Source organism: Triticum urartu, chromosome 7A, assembly GCF_056163025.1.
Source record: "Triticum urartu cultivar PI428250 chromosome 7A, HENAU_Tu73, whole genome shotgun sequence".
NCBI lineage: Eukaryota > Viridiplantae > Streptophyta > Magnoliopsida > Poales > Poaceae > Triticum > Triticum urartu.
The window spans coordinates 259,614,152-259,633,406 of NC_141879.1; the positions used below are offsets into that span (position 1 = coordinate 259,614,152).

General features: G+C 46.8%; 1 pseudogene; it reads right to left on the bottom strand.

The window, feature by feature from the left end:
• Window positions 1-2,196: 2,196 nt before the first annotated feature.
• LOC147959247 (uncharacterized) overlaps window positions 2,197-19,255 on the bottom strand; it is a 43,058-nt pseudogene continuing 25,999 nt past the window's right edge.

Below are 19,255 nucleotides of genomic sequence, written 5' to 3' on the forward strand. Positions count from 1 at the left end.
CTACATTGACGAGCTTGATCGGCTTGCTCACCAGGGACTAGACGCATTTCTGCAGTCCGGTCACCTCTTTTTCGTCGCCCCACGACAGGCCCGTCTCTTTCCAGGACATAAGCCGTGTGGGGGGTCCGGATCGGAACTCGGGGGCTGCGATCCATTTCGGATCGCGTGGCTCGGTGATGTAAAACCACCACGATTGCCACCCCTTCAGGGTCTCCACGAAGGAGCCCTCAAGCCATAGGACGTTGGCCATCTTGCCCGCCATGGTGCCTCCGCACTCCGCCTGGCTGCCGCACACCACCTTGGGCTTGACGTTGAAGGTCTTGAGCCAGAGGCCGAAATGGGGGCGGATGCGGAGGAAAGCCTCGCACACGAGATAAACGTTGAGATGTTGAGGACGAAGTTTGGGGCTAGATCGTGGAAATCCAGGCCATAGTAAAACATGAGCCCCCGGACAAATGGGTGGAGTGGAAAACCCAGTCCACGGAGGAAGTGGGGAAGGAATACTACCCTCTCATGGGGCCTTGGGGTGGGGAGAAGCTGCCCCTCCTCGGGAAGCCGGTGCGCGATGTCTTTGGACAAGTATCCGGCCTTCCTTAGCTTTTTGACATGGCCCTCCGTGACGGAGGAGACCATCCACTTGCCTCCCACTCCGGACATTGCTGGAGAAGGTTGAGGTGGGAAGTGCGGGCTTGGGCGCTGGAGCTCGAGTGCGCAGGAGATGAATAGGCAAAGGAGGAAGAAGGCGTAGGTAAAAAGGTGGATCCTTATCCCCTTATATGGGCGGATGCGGTTGTGCGTCCCCACCAGCCTAGTAAAACTCGCTTGCCTCCCAAGCGCCGTGATAAATGGCGCGGTTGGGTTACCCACGTCCGTATTGATGAGAATCCCGTAAAGGGGGTACACGATCTCTGCTTTGACAAGACGTGCCAAGGAAACCGCCTCGCAAAACATGCTGAGGTGGAAAAGTAAAAACGATTCGAGTAAAGGACTTGGCCGTAGTGTGATGACGCGCTGCGGAATACGTCAGCAGATTTGATTTGTGTTAATATTATTCTCTCTATGGCAATATGTGGAAGCTTATTTTGCAGAGCCGGACACTACCCTTGGTGTTTACAATCTTCTATGAAGGACTTGGAGGAGGAACCCGCCTTGCAATGCCGAAGACAATTTGCGCGCCGGACTCGTCGTCATTGAAGCCTGGTTCAGGGGCTACTGAGGGAGTCCTGGATAAGGGGGTGTTTGGGTAGCCGGACTATACCTTCAGCCGAACTCCTGGACTATGAAGATACAAGATTGAAGACTTTGTCCCGTGTCCGGATGGGACTTTCCTTGGCGTGGAAGGCAAGCTTGGCGATGCGGATATTCAAGATCTCCTACCACTGTAACCGACTCTGTGTAACCCTAACCCTATCCGGTGTCTATATAAACTGGAGGGTTGTAGTCCATAGGCAATCAACTCCATATACAACAATCATACCATAGGCTAGCTTCTAGGGTTTAGCCTCCTTGATCTCGTGGTAGATCTACTCTTGTACTACCCATATCATCAATATTAATCAAGAAGGACGTAGGTTTTTACCTCCATCAAGAGGGCCCGAACCTGGGTAAAACATCGTGTTCCCTGCCTCCTGTTACCATCCGGCCTAGACGCACAGTTCGGAACCCCCTGCCCAAGATCCGCCGGTTTTGACACCGACACGGTTCCTTGAGGACTGTCGTCATCTCTGGCAGGACTGCATGGTGCCTGGCCTCCTGAGCCGCTAAGACGCGGTGCATATTGCGTTGGTAGGCGGATGTCATGCTCGGTAGGCCGAATGGAATGCGAACGTAGTTGTGTGGTGGGCCCTCGCAGCATCCCACGCGCGAAGGCCAGAAGAGCTCCCGAGACGCGGCCTTGTTGAGCCCTGGGACGTCGATGTAGAGGCGCAGCCCGGCATCCTCGCCTGGATGGGGAGCTGCTCCAGGTGAGCGGCGATCGCCGCGCATGGCCCTCGCATCCTGCAGTTCCTGAGTGGTCTTGGTAATGAACTCCTGAGCACTGGGCGCTCCTCGCCCTGTGTCCTCCCGAGGGAAATGCGCCACGAAGCATGCCTCCAAATGGTGCCCGAGCGCCTCCCTCATAATGTTAGCAAGGTCTGGGGCCCTCCAGAAGAGAGCCCCCGAGCCTTGCCCGAGGAGCGTGTCGGGCGCGCTTTCCTATGCAACAGAGGGAGGCGCCCCATGTGCGGGCGCTGATCCTGACGTGGCGCCACTTGCGGCGCCGTTCTCCTGAGGCCCAGCACGGAGTAACTGCTTCTTCTTCTTAGGGATGGCCTCAGGAGGGTACTTGCCCTTGCTCTCAGGGTCTTCGATTGCTGCAGCTGGGAAGGCACGCTCGAGGGAGCACACTGCGTCTCTTTCTTCATAGGGGATTGTGATGATCCCGCCGCTTCCTGGCATCTTGAGGACATTGTAGCCGTGGTGGGTCACCGCCATGAACTTAGCCAGGGCTAGATACCCGAGGATGGCATTGTACGACAGACGGATGTGGGCGACGTCGAAATTGATGAGCTCGGTGTGGTAGTTGTCACGCTGTCCGAAGTTGACTGGGAGGCGGACCTGTCCTATCGGGGTGGTGGAGCCATCGGTCACTCCTGATAAAGGCTTGGTAGGCTGAAGTTGATCATAGGGCACTTAAAGGTTGTCGAACATCTCGACGGACAGGACGTTAAGCCCTGCGCCCCCATCGATGTGAGTCTTGGTGACTTGCACGTTGCTGATGATGGGTGAATAGAGCATCGGGAGAGCGCCAGCGGTGGCCACGCACTTGAGTTGGTCTGCTGAGCTGAAGGTAATAGCGCACTTGGACCACCTGAGCGGGCGTGTAGCCTCGAGCTTGGGGAGGACCGCGTTCACCTCGCGAGCAAACTGCTTGAAGATACGATGTGAGAATGGGGCTTGAGCTCCGCCCAAGATGCAGGCGATAGCACGCGGCTCCTGGAAGCCCCCAGCCCCCTCATCTTGGTGGTGGTCGTCGTTCCTTCTTGGTGGTGGCGGCAGTGGAGGAAGCCCAGCATTTCCCTGAGGACGGTCCTCATGAGGCTGATCCCTCCAGGCACCTTCGCGAGGCTGATCCTGCCATCGGTCCTCACGAGGCTGGTCACGCCACTCCTAGCATGGGCCGCGGTCATCCCAGCGTCCTGCGCCACGTCCTCCTCCTCAGCCATAGCCTCGGTCGTTGCGCTCGGGGCGTCGACCGAAGCGTCCGTCGCGAATGGCCCTAAACTCTTGACAATCGTTGGTGTTGTGGATGTGCACGTTGTGGAAGGCACAGAACGGTCGACTGCTCTTGGATGACTCAGGCTGGTCCCTGCCGCGCTTCGTGTCTGGCTCTGCCGCGAGTACGGCCGCTCCCTTGTGCTTCACGTCCTTGGCCTTGGCTTTCTTCTCCTCCGGGTCGGTAGCTGGGAGCTCAAGAAGGGAAAGGCGCCCTTCCTCAGCCCTTGCGCATTTGGTCGCCAGGTTGAACAGCTCCAGGGATGTGCACAGCTCCTCGTGGATGGCGAGCTCCTCCTTCATCTTGACGTCGCGGACGCCATCGTAGAACGTAGAGATGATGGCCTCGTCCGTCACCTTGGGGATCTTGAGATGAACGTTGTTGAAGCGCTAGATGTACTTCTGGAGGGTCTCCCCTGGTTATTGTTTGACGCGGCACAGGTCACCCGCGGCCAGACGGCGGTCGCGAGTGCCCTGTAAGTTGGCGACGAAACGGTCGCGCATCTCATTCCAGGAAGAGATGGAGCCTGGAGGCAGGTTCAGGAGCCACGAGTGTGCGCCATCCTCGAGAGCCATGAGGAACCAGTTCGCCATGACTTTCTCGTCGCCGTTGGCCGCCTCGATGCTCAGCTCGTAGAGCTGCAGGAACTCCACGGGGTTGGGGTGCCGTCGTAGCACGGAGGCAGGTCTGGCTTGAACTTGCCTGCCAGGCGACACTATGCAGTTCAGGGGTGAAAGCGCGGCAGCCCGCGGTGGCCACCGGGACCCTTTGCTGATGCGGAGCCTGGCCTTGCGCCCTCGCACTGCCATCACAGGCGGCACACGTCTTGTCTCCATAGTTCTCGAACCCGTAGTGTCCGCACGCTTAACGTTCGATGATGATATGTATTATGAGTTATGTGATTTGATGTACCGAAGATAGTTCGGAGTCCCACATGTGATCACGGACATGACGAGGAGTCTCGAAATGGTCGAGACATAAAGATTGATATATTGGAAGGCTATGTTTGGACACCGGAAAGGTTTCGGATAAGTTCGGGCATTTTCCGGAGTACCAGGGGGTTACCGGAACCCCCCGGGGAGTTAATGGGCCTTAATGGGCCATGGTGGGAGAGACGAGGAGGCGGCCAAGTGAGAGGCGCGCGCGGCCCAGGCCCAATCCGAATTGGGAGGGGGGCCGGCCCCCCTTTCCTTCTCTCCCTCTCCCTCTTCCTTCTTCTCCTACTCCAACTAGGGAAGGGGGGAAACCTACTCCTACTAGGAGTAGGAATCCCCCCCTTAGGGTGCGCCATAGGAGGTCGGCCCTTGCTATGTCTTCAGCTTGCGTTGGTTTTCCCCGAAGAGGAAGGGATGATGCAGCAGAGTAGCGTAAGTATTTCCCTCAGTTTTTGAGAACCAAGGTATCAATCCAGTAGGAGGCCACGCTCAAGTCCGTTGTACCTGCACAAAGCGATAGCTACTCGCAACCAACGCGATTAGGGGTTGTCAATCCCTTCACGGTCACTTACGAGAGTGAGATCTGATAGATATAATATTTTTGGTATTTTTGGTATAAAGATGCAAAGTAAAAAGTAAAAGCAAAGTAAAAAAGCAAAGCAAGATTAAAGTGATGGAGATTGATATGATGAGAATAGACCCGGGGGCCATAGGTTTCACTAGTGGCTTCTCTCAAGAGCATAAGTATTCTACGGTGGGTGAACAAATTATTGTTGAGCAATTGACAGAATTGAGCATAGTTATGAGAATATCTAGGCATGATCATGTATATAGGCATCACGTCCGTGACAAGTAGATCGAAACGATTCTGCATCTACGACTATTACTCCACTCATCGACCGCTATCCAGCATGCATCTAGAGTATTAAGTTAAAAACAGAGTAACGCTTTAAGCAAGATGACATGATGTAGAGAGATAAATTCATGCAATATGAAATAAACCCCATCTTGTTATCCTCTATGGCAACGATACAATACGTGCCTTGCTGCCCCTTCTGTCACTGGGTAAGGACACCGCAAGATCGAACCCAAAGCTAAGCACTTCTCCCATGGCAAGAACTACCAATCTAGTTGGCCAAACCAAACGGATAATTCGAAGAGACTTGCAAAGATAACCAAGCATACATAAAAGAATTCAGAGAAGATTCAAATATTATTCATAGATAGACTTGATCATAAACCCACAATTCATCGGTCTCAACAAACACACCTCAAAAAGATGATTACATCGAATAGATCTCCACAAGAGAGGGGGAGAACTTTATATTGAGATTCAAAGAGAGAGAAGAAGCCATCTAGCTACTAACTATGGACCCGAAGGTCTGAGGTAAACTACTCACACTTCATCGGAGAGGCTAGGATGATGTAGAAGCCCTCCGTGATTACGGCCCTCTTCCGGTGGAGCTCCGGAACAGGCCCCAAGATGGGATATCATGGATACAGAAAGTTGTGGCGGTGGAATTAGGTTTTTGGCTCCTGTTCTGATCGTTTGGGGGTACATGTGTATATATAGGAGGAAGAAGTACGTCGGTGGAGCACCGAGGGGCCCACGAGGCAGGGGGCGCGCCCTAGGGGGGCGCCCCCCACCCTCGTAACCTCCTCTTTGATCCCCTGGAGTAGGATCCAAGTCTCCTGGATCACGTTCGGTGAGAAAATCACATTCCCGAAGATTTTATTCCGTTTGGACTCTGTTTGATATTCTATTTATCTGAAACACTGAAATAGGCAAAAACAGCAATTCTGGGCTGGGCCTCCGGTTAATAGGTTAGTCCCAAAAATAATATATAAGTGGAAAATAAAGCCCAATATAGTCCAAAACAGTAGAAAATATAGCATGGAGCAATCAAAAATTATAGATACGTTGGAGACGTATCAGGCATCCCCAAGCTTAATTCCTGCTCGTCCTCGAGTAGGTAAATGATAAAAAGAGAATTTTTGATGCAGAGTGCTACTTGGCATAATTTCAATGCAAATCTTCTTAGTTGTGGTATGAATATTCAGATTAGAAAGATTCAAGACAAAAGTTTATATTGACACAAAAATAATAATACTTCAAGCATACTAACAAAGCAATTATGTCTTCCCAAAATAACATGGCCAAAGGAAGTTATCCCTACAAAATCATATAGTCTGGCTATGCTCCATCTTCACCACACAAAGTATTTAAATCATGCACAACCCCGATGACAAGCCAAGCAAATGTTTCATACTCTAACTTTTTCAAAACTTTTTCAATCTTCATGCAATACATGAGCGTGAGCCATGGATATAGCACTATAGGTGGAATAGAAGGGTGGTTGTGGAGAAGGCAAAAAGGAGGAGAAGATAGTCTCACATCAACTAGGCGTATCAACGGGCTATGGAGATGCCCATCAATAGATATCAATGTGAGTGAGTAGGGATTTCCATGCAACGGATGCACTAGAGCTATAAATGTATGAAAGCTCAACAAAAGAAACTAAGTGGGTGTGCATCCAACTTGCTTGCTCACGAAGACCTAGGGCAATTTTGAGGAAGCCCATCATTGGAATATACAAGCCAAGGTCTATAATGAAAAATTCCCACTAGTATATGAAAGTGACAACATATGAGACTCTCTATATGAAGAACATGGTGCTACTTTGAAGCACAATATATGAGACTCGCTATATCATGGTGCTACTTTGAAGCACAAGTGTGGAAAAAAGGATAGTAGCATTGCCCCTTTTTATTTATTTTCTTTTTTTGGGCCTTCTTTTTTTCTTTGGCCTTTCTCTTTTTTATTTGGTACAATGCTCTATTGAATGATGATCATCACAGTTTTATTTATTTACAACTCGATTCTAAAACAAAGTATGACTCTATATGGATGCCTCTGGCGGTGTACCGGGATATGCAATGAATCAAGAGTGACAAGTATGAAAAAATTATGAACGGTGGCTTTGCCACAAATACTATGTCAACTACATCATCATGCTAAGCAATATGACAATGATGAATATGTCATGATGAACTAGATGGTGGAAAGTTGCATGGCAATATATCTCGGAATGGCTATTGAAATTCCATAATAGGTAGGTATGGTGGCTGTTTTGAGGAAGGTATATGGTAGGTGTATGATACCGGCGAAAGGTGCGCGGTATTAGAGAGGCTAGCAAAGGTGGAAGGGTGAGAGTGCGTACAATCCATGGACTCAAACATTAGTCATAAAGAACTCATATACTTATTGCAAAAATCTAGAAGTTATCAAAGCAAAGTATTACGTGCATGCTCCTAGGGGGATAGATTGGTAGGAAAAGACCATCGCTCGTCCCCGACCGCCACTCATAAGGAAGACAATCAATAAATAAATCATGCTCCGACTTCATCACATAATGGTTCATCATACGTGCATGCTACGGGAATCACAAACTTTAACACAAGTATTCTTTAAATTCACAACTACTCAACTAGCATGACTTTAATATTATCACCTCCATATCTCAAAACAATTATCATGCTTCAATCTTTTCTTAGTATTCAACACACTCAAAAGAAAGTTTCACAAATCTTGAATACCAAGCATATTATTATTAAGCAAATTACCATGCTATTAAGATATTCTCAAAATAATTTAAGTGAAGCATGAGATATCAATAGTTTCTTTAAAACAAATCCACCACCGTGCTCTAAAAGATCTAAGTGAAGCACATAGAGCAAAATTATAACACTCAAAAGATATAAGTGAAGCACATAGAGCAAAATTAACTAGCTGAAAAGATATAAGTGAAGCACATAGAGCAAAACTACTTAGCTCAGAATATATAAGTGAAGCACATAGAGCAAAATTATAACGCTCAAAAGATATAAGTGAAGCACATAGAGCAAAACTACTTAGCTCAAAAGATATAAGTGAAGCACATAGAGTATTCTATCAAATTTTAATTCATGTATGGCTCTCTAAAAAGGTGTGTACAGCAAGGATGATTGTGGCTACTAAGACACAAAGACACAAATAATACAAGACGCTCCAAGCAAAACACATATCATGTTGGTGAATAAAAATAGAGCTCCAAGTAAATTACCGATGGAAGTGGACGAAAGAAGGGGATGCCTTCCGGGCCATCCCCAAGCTTTGAATTTTTGGTGTACTTGGATTATCTTGGGGGTGCCATGGGCATCCCCAATCTTAGGCTCTTTCCACTCCTTGTTCCATCATCCATCAAAAGAATTCACCCAAAACTTGAAAACTTCACAACACAAAACTCAAAATAGAAAACTCGTGAGCTCCGTTAGCGAAAGAAAACAAAAGACCACTTCAAGGTACTGTAATGAACTCATTATTTATTTATATTGGTGTTAAACCTACTTTATTACAACTTCTCTATGGATTATAAACTATTTTACTAGCCATAGATTCATAAAAATAAGCAAACAACACACGAAAAACAGAATCTGTCAAAAACAGAACACTCTGTAGTAATCTGTAGCTAGCGCAAGATCTGGAACCCCAAAAATTCTAAAATAAATTGCTGGACGTGAGGAATTTATCTATTAATCATCTGAAAAAATAATTAACTAAATATCACTCTTCAAATCAAAATGACAGCAGTTCTCGTGAGCGCTAAAGTTTCTGTTTTTTACAGGAAGTTCAACAAGACTTTCCCCAAGTCTTCCCAATGGTTCTACTTGGCACAAACACTAATTAAACACAAAAAACACAACCAAAACAGAGGCTAAATAATTTATTTATTACTAAGCAGGAGTAAAAAGCAAGGAATAAAAATAAAATTGGGTTGCCTCCCAACAAGCGCTATCGTTTAACGCCCCTAGCTAGGCATAAAAGCGAGGATAGATCTGTTGGGGAACGTAGCAGAATTTTAAAATTTTATACGCATCACCAAGATCAATCTATGAAGTCATCTAGAAACGAGGGTGAGGTGAGTGCATCTACATACCATTGTAGATCGCGAGCGGAAGCGTTCAAGAGAACAGTGTTGATGGAGTCGTACTCGTCGTGATCCAAATCACCGATGACCGAGCGCCGAACGGACGGCACCTCCGCGTTCAACACACGTACGGTTGGGAGAGACGTCTCCTCTTTCTTGATCCAGCAAGGGGAGAGGATAGGTTGATGGAGATCCAGCAGCACGACGGCGTGGTGGTGGAAGCAGCGGGATCTCGGCAGGGCTTCGCCAAACACCAACGAGAGGGAGAGGTGTCACGGGGGGAGAGGGAGGCGCCAGGGACTTGGGTGCGGCTGCCCTCCTTCCCCTCCACTATATATAGGGGCCAAGGGGGCGCCGGCCCCTCTAGATCCCATCTAGATGGGGGCAGCGGCTAAGGGGGGGACTTGCCCCCCAAGTTTGGTAGGGCGCCCCCCACCCCCAGGGTTTCCAACCCTAGGCGCAGGAGGAGGCCCATGGGGGGCGCACCAGCCCACCAAGGGCTGGTTCCCTTCCCATTTCAGCCCATGGGTCCCTCCGGGATAGGTGGCCCCACCCGGTGGACCCCCCGGGACCCTTCCGATGGTCCCGATACAATATCGATGACCCCGGAACTTTCCCGGTGGCCGAAAGTGGACTTCCTATATACAAATCTTTACCTCCGGACCATTCCGGAACTCCTCGTGACGTCCAGGATCTCATTCGGGACTCCGAACAACTTTCGGGTTACCGCATACTAATATCTCTACAACCCTAGAATCACCAAACCTTAAGTGTGTAGACCCTATGGGTTCGGGAACCATGCAGACATGACCGAGACAACTCTCCGGCCAATAGCCAACAGTGGGATCTGGATACCCATGTTGGCTCCCACATATTCCATGATGATCTCATTGGATGAACCACGATGTCGAGGATTCAATCAATCTTGTATTCAATTCCCTTTGTCAATCGGTGCGTTACTTGCCCGAGATTCGATCGTCGGTATTCCAATACCTCGTTCAATCTCGTTACCGGCAAGTCACTTTACTCGTTCCGTAACACATCATCCCGTGACCAACCCTTAGTCACATTGAGCTCATTACGATGATGTTTTACCGAGTCGGCCCAGAGATACCTCTCCGTCATGCGGAGTGACAAATCCCAGTCTCGATTCGTGCCAACCCAACAGACACTTTCGGAGATACCCGTAGTGCACCTTTATAGTTACTCAGTTACGTTGTGACGTTTGGCACACCCAAAGTATTCCTACAGTATCCGGGAGTTGCACAATCTCATGGTCTAAGGAAAAGATACTTGACATTAGAAAAGCTCTAGCAGACGAACTACACGATCTTGTTCTATGCTTAAGATTGGGTCTTGTCCATCACATCATTCTTCTAATGATGTGATCCCGTTATCAATGACATCTAATGTCCATAGTCAGGAAACCATGACTATATGTTGATCAACAAGCTAGTCAACTAGAGGCTTACTAGGGACATGTTGTGGTCTATATATTCACACATGTATTACGATTTCCGGATAACACAATTATAGCATGAACAATAGACAATTATCATGAACAAGGAAATATAATAATAACCATTTTATTATTGCCTCTAGGGCATATTTCCAATAGTCTCCCACTTGCACTAGAGTCAATAATCTAGTTACATTGTGATGAATCGAACACCCATAGAGTTCTGGTGTTGATCATGTTTTGCTCGAGGAAGAGGTTTAGTCAACGGATCTGCGACATTCAGGTCCGTATGCACTTTGCAAATATCTATGTCTCCATTTTGAACATTTTCACGAATGGAGTTGAAGTGACGCTTGATATGCCTGGTCTTCCTGTGAAACCTGGGCTCCTTGGCAAGGGCAATAGCTCCAGTGTTGTCATAGAAGAGAGTCATCGGGCCCGACGCATTGGGAATAACTCCTAGGTCGGTAATGAACCCCTTCACCCAGATTGCTTCTTGTGCTGCCTCTGAGGCTGCCATGTACTCCGCTTCACATGTAGATCCCGCCACGATGCTTTGCTTGCAACTGCACCAGCTGACTGCCCCACCATTCAAAATATACACGTATCCGGTTTGTGACTTAGAGTCATCCAGATCTGTGTCGAAGCTAGCATCGACGTAACCCTTTACAATGAGCTCTTCATCACCTCCATAGACGAGAAACATATCCTTAGTCCTTTTCAGGTACTTCAGGATATTCTTGACCACTGTCCAGTGTTCCATGCCAGGATTACTTTGGTACCTTCCTACCAAACTTACGGCAAGGTTTACATCAGGCCTGGTACACAGCATGGCATACATGATAGACCCTATGGCCGAGGCATAGGGGACGACACTCATCTTTTCTCTATCTTCTGCCATGGTCGGGCATTGAGCCGTGCTCAATCTCATACCTTGCAATACAGGCAAGAACCCCTTCTTGGACTGATCCATATTGAACTTCTTCAATATATTGTCAAGGTACGTACTTTCTGAAAGACCAATGAGGCGTCTCGATCTATCTCTATAGATCTTGATGCCTAATATATAAGCAGCTTCTCCAAGGTCCTTCATTGAAAAACACTTGTTCAAGTAGGCCTTTATGCTTTCCAAGAATTCTATATCATTTCCCATCAATAGTATGTCATCCACATACAATATGAGAAATGCTACAGAGCTCCCACTCACTTTCTTGTAAACGCAGGCTTCTCCATAAGTCTGCGTAAACCCAAACGCTTTGATCATCTCATCAAAAAGAATGTTCCAACTCCGAGATGCTTGCACCATCCCATAGATTGAGCGTTGGAGCTTGCACACCTTGTCAGCATTCTTAGGATCGACAAAACCTTCCGGCTGCATCATATACAATTCTTCCTTAAGGAAACCATTAAGGAATGCCGTTTTGACGTCCATTTTCCATATCTCATAATCATAGAATGCAGCAATTGCTAACATGATTCGAACAGACTTCAGCTTCGCTACGGGTGAGAAAGTCTCATCGTAGTCAACCCCTTGAACTTGTCGATAACCCTTAGCGACAAGCCGAGCCTTATAGATGGTCACATTACCATCCGCGTCTGTCTTCTTCTTAAAGATCCATTTATTTTCTATGGCTCGCCGATCATCGGGCAAGTCAGTCAAAGTCCATACTTCGTTTTCATACATGGATCCTATCTCAAATTTCATGGCTTCCAGCCATTTGCCGGAATCTAGGCCCGCCATCGCTTCTTCATAGTTCAAAGGTTCACCATTGTCTAACAACATGATTTCCAGGACAGGGTTGCCGTACCACTCTGGTGCGGAACGCGTCCTTGTGGACCTTCGAAGTTCAGTAGCAACTTGATCTGAAGTTTCATGATCATCATCATTAACTTCCTCCCTAGTCGGTGCAGACACCTCAGGAACAATTTCTTGAGCTGCGCCACTCTCCGGTTCAAGAGGCAATACTTCATCAAGTTCTACTTTCCTCCCACTTACTTCTTTCGAGAGAAACTCTTTCTCTAGAAAGGATCCATTCTTGGCAACAAAGGTCTTGCCTTCGGATCTAAGATAGAAGGTATACCCAATAGTTTCTTTAGGGTATCCTATGAAGACGCATTTTTCCGATTTGGGTTCGAGCTTTTCAGGTTGAAGTTTCTTGACATAAGCATCACATCCCCAAACTTTCAGAAACGACAGCTTAGGTTTCTTGCCAAACCACAATTCATACGGTGTCGTCTCAACGGATTTCGACGGAGCCCTATTTAAAGTGAATGCGGCAGTCTCTATAGCATAACCCCAAAATGATAGCGGTAGATCGGTAAGAGACATCATAGATCGTACCATATCCAATAGGGTGCGATTACGACGTTCGGACACACCATTAAGCTATGGTTTTCTAGGCGGAGTGAGTTGTGAAACTATTCCACATTTCCTTAAGTGTGTGCCAAATTCGTGACTCAAATATTCTCCCCCACGATCTGATCGTAAGAACTTGATTTTCCTGTCACGTTGATTCTCAACCTCACTCTAAAATTCCTTGAACTTTTCAAAGGTCTTAGACTTGTGTTTCATTAAGTAGACATACCCATATCTACTTAAGTCATCAGTGAGGGTGAGGACATAACGATAGCCACCGCGAGCCTCAACGCTCATTGGACTGCACACATCAGTATGTATGATTTCCAATAAGTTGGTTGCTCGCTCCATTGTTCCGGAGAACGGAGTCTTGGTCATTTTACCCATGAGGCATGGTTCGCATGTGTCAAATGATTCATAATCAAGAGAGTCCAAAAGTCCATCCGCATGGAGTTTCTTCATGCATTTGACACCAATGTGACCAAGGCGGCAGTGCCACAAGTATGTGGGACTATCATTATCAACCTTACATCTTTTGTCATTCACACTATGAATGTGTGTAAAATCACGTTCAAGATTAAATAAGAATAAACCATTGACCAGCGGGGCATGACCATAAAACATGTCTCTCATATAAATAGAACAACCATTATTCTCAGATTTAAATGAGTAGCCATCTCGCATTAAACGAGATCTAGATACAATGTTCATGCTCAAAGTTGGTACTAAATAACAATTATTGAGGTTTAAAACTAATCCCGTAGGTAAATGCAGAGGTAGCGTGCCGACGGCGATCACATCGACCTTGGAACCATTCCCGACGCGCATCGTCACCTCGTCCTTTGCCAGTCTCCGTTTATTCCGCAGTTCCTGTTTTGAGTTACAAATATGAGCAACTGCACCGGTATCAAATACCCAGGAGCTACTACAAGCGCTGGTAAGGTACACATCAATAACATGTATATCACATATACCTTTGGTATTGCCGGCCTTCTTTTCCGCTAAGTACTTGGGGCAGTTCCGCTTCCAATGACCGTTTCCCTTGCAATAAAAGCACTCAATCTCGGGCTTGGGTCCATTCTTCGACTTCTTCCCGGCAGCTTGCTTACCGGGCGCGGCAACTCCCTTGTCGTCCTTCTTGAAGTTCTTTTTACCCTTGCCTTTCTTGAACTTAGTGGTTTTATTCACCATCAACACTTGATGTTCCTTTTTGATTTCCACCTCCGCTGATTTCAGCATTGAATATACCTCGGGAATGGTCTTTTCCATCCCCTGCATATTGAAGTTCATCACAAAGCTCTTGTAGCTAGGTGGGAGCGACTGAAGGATTCTGTCAACGACCGCATCATCTGGGGGATTAACTCCTAGCTGAGACAAGCGGTTATGCAGCCCAGACATTTTGAGTATCTGCTCGCTGACAGAACTATTCTCCTCCATCTTACAACTGTAGAACTTGTCGGAGACTTCATATCTCTTGACCCGGGCGTGAGCTTGGAAAACCATTTTCAGCTCTTGGAACATCTCATATGCTCCATGTTGCTCAAAACGCTTTTGGAGCCCCGGTTCTAAGATGTAAAGCATGCCGCACTGAACCAGGGAGTAATCATCACTACGTGTCTGCCAAGCGTTCATAACGTCTTGTTCTGCAGGGAAAACAGGTGCTTCACCTAGTGGTGCATCAAGGACGTATGCTTTCCTGGCAGCTATGAGGATAATCCTCAGGTTACGGACCCAGCCCGTGTAGTTGCTGCCATCGTCTTTCAGCTTGGTTTTCTCTAGGAACGCGTTGAAGTTGAGGGCAACATTAGCGTGGGCCATTTGATCTACAAGACATATTGCAAATATTTTAGACTATGTTCATGATAATTAAGTTCATCTAATCAAATTATTAATGAACTCCCACTCAGATAGACATCCCTCTAGTCATCTAAGTGATACATGATCCGAGTCAACTAGGCCGTGTCCGATCATCACGTGAGACGGACTAGTCATCATCGGTGAACATTTTCATGTTGATCGTATCTTCTATACGACTCATGTTCGACCTTTCGGTCTTCCGTGTTCCGAGGCCATGTCTGTACATGTTAGGCTCGTCAAGTCAACCTAAGTGTATTGCGTGTGTAAATCTGGCTTACACCCGTTGTATGCGAATGTTAGAACCTATCACACCCGATCATCACGTGGTGCTTCGGAACAACGGACCTTAGCAACGGTGCACAGTTAGGGGGAACACTTTCTTGAAATTATTGCGAGGAATCATCTTATTTATGCTGCCGTCGTTCTAAGCAAATAAGATGTAAAACATGATAAACATCACATGCAATCAAGTAGTGACATGATATGGCCAATATTATTTTGCTCCTTTTGATCTCCATCTTCGGGGCGCCATGATCATCGTCGTCACCGGCATGACACCATGATCTCCATCATCGTGTCTTCATGAAGTTGTCTCATCAACTATTACTTCTACTACTATGGCTAACGATAAAGTAAAGTAATTACATGACGTTTATGTTGACACGCGGGTCATAAATAAATTAAGACAACTCCTATGGCTCCTGCCGGTTGTCATACTCATCGACATGCAAGTCGTGACTCCTATTACAAGAACATGATCAATCTCATACATCACATATATCATTCATCACATCCTTTTGGCCATATCACATCACATGGCACATGCTGCAAAAACAAGTTAGACGTCCTCTAATTGTTGTTGCAAGTTTTTACGTGGCTGCTAAAGGTTTCTAGCAAGAACGTTTCTTACCTACACCAAAACCACAACGTGATATTCCAATTTCTATTTACCCTTCATAAGGACCCTTTTCATCGAATCCGATCCGACTAAAGTGGGAGAGACAGACACCCACTAGCCACCTTATGCAACTAGTGCATGTCAGTCGGTGGAACCAGTCTCACATAAGCGTACGTGTAAGGTCGGTCCGGGCCGCTTCATCCCACGATGCCGCCGAATCAAGATAAGACTAGTAACGGCAAGTAAATTGACAAAATCAACGCCCACAACAACTTGTGTTCTACTCGTGCATAGAAACTACGCATAGACCTAGCTCATGATGCCACTGTTGGGGAACGTAGCAGAATTTTAAAATTTTCTATGCATCACCAAGATCAATCTATGAAGTCATCTAGAAACGAGGGAGAGGGGGTGCATCTACATACCCTTGTAGATCGCGAGCGGAAGCGTTCAAGAGAACGGGGTTGATGGAGTAGTACTCGTCGTGATCCAAAACACCGATGACCGAGCGCCGAACGGACGACACCTCCGCGTTCAACACACGTATGGTTGGGAGAGATGTCTCCTCCTTCTTGATCCAGCAAGGGGAGAGGAGAGGTTGATGGAGATCCAGGAGCACGACGGCGTGGTGGTGGAAGCAGCGGGATCTCGGCAGGGCTTCGCCAAGCACCAACGAGAGGGAGAGGTGTCACGGGGGGAGAGGGAGGCACCAGGGACTTGGGTGCGGCTGCCCTCCCTCCCCTCCACTATATATAGGGGCCAGGGGGCGCCGGCCCCTCTAGATCCCATCTAGATGGGGGGCGGCGGCCAAGGGGGGGGGGGACTTGCCCCCCAAGTTTGGTGGGGCGCCCCCCACCCCCAGGGTTTCCAACCCTAGGCACAGGAGGAGGCCCATGGGGGCACACCATCCCACCAGGGGCTGGTTCCCTTCCCACTTCAGCCCATGGGGCCCTTCGGGATAGGTGGCCCCACCCGGTGGACCCCCCGGGACCCTTCCGGTGGTCCCGGTACAATACTGATGACCCCATAACTTTCTCGGTGGCCGAAACTGGACTTCCTATATACAAATCTTTACCTCCGGACCATTCCGGAACTCCTCGTGACGTCCAGGATCTCATCCGGGACTCTGAACAACTTTCGGGTTACCGCATACTAATATCTCTACAACCCTAGCGTCACCGAACCTTAAGTGTGTAGACCCTACGGGTTCGGGAACCATGTAGACATGACCGAGACAACTCTCCGGCCAATAGCCAACAGCGAGATCTGGATACCCATGTTGGCTCCCACATATTCCACGATGATCTCATCGGATGAACCACGATGTCGAGGATTCAATCAATCTCGTATTCAATTCCCTTTGTCAATCGGTACATTACTTGCCCGAGATTCGATCGTCGGTATTCCAATACCTCGTTCAATCTCGTTACCGGCAAGTCACTTTACTCGTTCCGTAACACATCATCCCGTGACCAACCCTTAGTCACATTGATCTCATTACGATGATGTTTTACCGAGTGGGCCCAGAGATACCTCTCCGTCATGCGCAGTGACAAATCCCAGTCTCGATTCATGCCAATCCAACAGACACTTTCGGAGATACCCGTAGTGCACCTTTATAGTCACCCAGTTACGTTGTGACGTTTGGCACACCCAAAGTATTCCTACATTATCCGGGAGTTGCACAATCTCATGGTCTAAGGAAAAGATACTTGACATTAGAAAAGCTCTAGCAGACGAACTACACGATCTTGCGCTATGCTTAAGATTGGGTCTTGTCCATCACATCATTCTTCTAATGATGTGATCCCGTTATCAATGACATCTAATGTCCATAGTCAGGAAACCATGACTATCTGTTGATCAACGAGCTAGTCAACTAGAGGCTTACTAGGGACATGTTGTGGTATATATATTCACTCATGTATTACGATTTCTGGATAACACAATTATAGCATGAACAATAGACAATTATCATGAACAAGGAAATATAATAATAACCATTTTATTATTGCCTCTAGGGAATATTTCCAACAAGATCTAGGTATTGCCATCTTTGGTAGGCAATTCTTCGATGAGGCATCTATTTCCCTTAGGAATCTCTTTCTTTCTAGTGATTATCAAACTTTTAGGCACAAGATCGAAAAATTCATTTGTAGCAATCGGTTCCTTAATGATAGCAAAAAGATTAGGATGAATACTTATAGATTTAAGATCCGCAGTTTCCTTACTAGACGATTCACCCTTATTTTTAGGAACATACATAAGCTTGGCAATTTTAGTAGGAGGACTTGGAGTATTCTTTATGGAAGAAAAAGTGGTTCCCAAGTTTGTAATGATACCCTCAAGTTTATCAATTCTAGTAGAATCTAAGTTTATCTTCTCATTAACTATGGGTCCCTTTTCCTTAATATTTTTCAGAGTCATTCCTACCTTAGATCCATATTGAGTAATTTGATTGTGGATCTTTTTATCTAGATTTTCAATTGATTCAATAGTAGCAACTTTATTTTCAATAATATCAAGTCTTTGCATAACATGCTCCAAAGTTAACGTGGTTCCATTAACCAAAAGAGGTGGTGAGCCAAATAAATTTAGCATAGCATTATAAGAATCAAAAGTATGGCTACCCAAGAAGTTCCCTCCGGTAATGGTATCGAGGATATATCTATACCAAGGATTAACACCTACATAAAAATTGCGGAGAAGAACTAAGGTAGACTGCTTCCTGGTAGATCTATTTTGAGCATTGCAAATTCTATACCAAGCATCTTTTAGATTTTCTCCCTCCCTTTGTTTAAAATTTAGAACTTCACTCTCGGGAAACAATGGGGAAGATATGAGACTAGCCATGATGACAAGCAAACAAACTAGCACGCGAGCAAACAAGAGGCAAATAGAGAGGGAGGATAGAGAGGGAGAGGGAGAATAAAACGGCAAGGGTGAATTGGGGGAGAGGAAAACGAGAGGCAAATGGCAAATAATGTAATGCGAGAGATAGGGATTGTGATGGGTACTTGGTATGTTGACTTTTTGCGTAGACTCCCCGCCAACGGCGCCAGAAATCCTTCTTGCTATGTCTTGAGCTTGCGTTCGTTTTCCCCGAAGAGGAAGGGATGATGCAGCAGAGTAGCGTAAGTATTTCCCTCAGTTTTTGAGAACCAAGGTATCAATCCAGTAGGAGGCCACGCTCAAGTCCCTTGTACCTGCACAAAGCGATAGCTACTCGCAACCAACGCGATTAGGGGTTGTCAATCCCTTCACGGTCACTTACAAGAGTGAGATCTGATAGATATAATATTTTTGGTATTTTTGGTATAAAGATGCAAAGTAAAAAGTAAAAGCAAAGTAAAAAAGCAAAGCAAGATTAAAGTGATGGAGATTGATATGATGAGAATAGACCCGGGGGCCATAGGTTTCACTAGTGTCTTCTCTCAAGAGCATAAGTATTCTACGGTGGGTGAACAAATTACTGTTGAGCAATTGACAGAATTGAGCATAGTTATGAGAATATCTAGGCATGATCA